This window comes from Aplysia californica, unplaced genomic scaffold, assembly GCF_000002075.1.
Source record: "Aplysia californica isolate F4 #8 unplaced genomic scaffold, AplCal3.0 scaffold00019, whole genome shotgun sequence".
Classification (NCBI taxonomy): domain Eukaryota; kingdom Metazoa; phylum Mollusca; class Gastropoda; order Aplysiida; family Aplysiidae; genus Aplysia; species Aplysia californica.
The window spans coordinates 1,168,803-1,171,094 of NW_004797289.1; positions in this window are offsets into that span (position 1 = coordinate 1,168,803).

Genomic DNA, 2,292 nt, shown 5'->3' on the forward strand with positions numbered 1-2,292 from the left:
CAACTTTTAAAATAATTTAAACGCGTTTTTTTGCATATGATGATACAGTGACCTAAATGTTGCCTCATAAACAGTTATACCTCAGATGTGCAGTAGGTTAAATACATTTCTGATGGAGGGCTCGAGCATATTTAATCCTGTTTCATTTAGGTGTACGAATCTTAGGTATACGAAGTTTATGGATTTTTCCGTTGTGGGTTTCAATATAAGGGACACTACTGTGGTAAAGGTTTATGATAAAGAGAATTACGTCCCTTATTTAAATATTTCCTTGAAATGTCGAAATGAATTTGTGAAAAACAATAAAGTAGAAAAAAGAAAGTAGAAAGAAAGAAACAAAAAAGTACGAATATGTGCCACAGCAGCATCAGCATCAACCACAACAACAGCAATTGCAAATCTAAAGTCTTTTTAAATAAATCCCAGACAAAAAAATAAATAAATATGTGTTTCATTTATCAATGGAAATGTCCGGAATGCAGGGGTGTTGCTTCCTGAAACAATAAACAACCATTAAAGCTCGGGTGACCCCAACATTGTTTCTATCTTCGTCAGAAGTTTGTTGACCTCATACTGACCCCGAAGTTTCCGTTAGCTCCCCATCTCTATTGGAGATGGACTTCTTTTACGAAGTGTCTTACTTTTCCAGGTTCTAAGGAACACTATACCCTTATCACTGCATCTACTTGTCGCCAACTACAATAACATCGATTTGAGATACGTTTAACAATGTAAAGATTTGATTATCGGTGTAGAGGTTTTTGTTTTACACCTCTCACAATTTAGATAATTTAAAAGGCGTTCTTCGGGCCCTGCATGAATGGGCCAACCGGGGCTGATTGGGGTACAACAAAAATCCAGCAGAAGGACCGAGATACTAATTGATGTTCCCCTAAACCGGGAACCGAACTCGGTCACCTGTGAGCGACAGCCAAGCACCTTACCGGTACACCACTAACGTCGATAGGCTAAACTAAGCATGCGAATAACTTGAGAACGACAGATGTACGCTATTGGCCGATGTTAATATTAATAGTAACAGCCATCTTGTTTGACGTCATTGAGGGATTGCCACTTTGTTGTCGTTCACGGTAGCAACACGACTGCAAAGCACTATTGCAAATTTTTAAAGCCTGAAGCTTATAGTGGCGTGGTGGTAGAGTGGTTAGTGCGCTTGTCTCCAAAGCAGAAAGTCCAGGTTCGAGCCTCGGTTCGGCCACGGATTTTTTTTCGCCCCCTCCTATCCACCCATCTGTAATGGGTACCTGACTTTGAGTTAGGAAAGTAAAGGACTAATTTTAAAAATAAAAATAAAATCTTCACTAGCTCTACCACCTTATGCACGGATTATGTTATATTCTTGGACAAAATGTATTATACAATCACACAAACCCCACTATTTTCGTCTTCTCACGCCTAACACATTACTATAGAGACTTCAAAATCCACTCATATATTAAAGGTCGTATTGTGAGTAATTTGCAATCCTCTGTTTTGTGGATGAATCTAGCGGTTGCCATGGTAATGGCGGCCATTGTAGGAAAATGACCAATGTTTTGTATGTTTTTTAAATCCATCAAAGTCACGACATCACGTGCTTCTTCAGTTATCTTATATTTCTTACGAAAATAAAATAGTCCTTTACTTCCCCTACTCAAAGTCAGTTACCCATTACAGGTGGGAGGGCAGGAGGGTGGCGGAAATACTGCAATAGAGCTTTGCGGTCGTGTTGCCACCGTGAATAACAACAAAGTGGGAAACACTTCAATGACGTCAAACAAGATGGCTGTTACTATAAATATCGGCCAATGGCGTGCATCTGTCGTTCTCAAGTTATCCGCATGTCTAAACTAATGTGTGAAACTTGATCGATCGTATCAGTCAACATTCAAGAGGTATTTGTGGACAGGGGAAAAGGGGAGGGGGAGGGGGTAGACAAGCAGCTGTTGCAGAGAAAGCCATGTTGCTAAACTGGAACCCGCCTTTCCAAGCTCCTTCCTCCTTCCCTTTTCCGCCCAACCTGTCCACTCCTTACCAAACCTCCCACTCTTACCTCTGCCCCCACTCCCAACGCCACCCTCACGCCCACCCCCAACCTCTTCCGCTCTCTCTCTCTCTCTGTGACAACAACCGATTAGCAAGAACACTTTAAAAAAACATTCTTATAGCTAAAACAGAACTATTGCTGTCTGATTTTAGTTTTCACAAATGGAAAAAGGACAAGTATTTTTTCTTCTTTTTAAAAGTTAATACACGTACTTACATAACACTCCCTAAAAGCTAAACATTTGA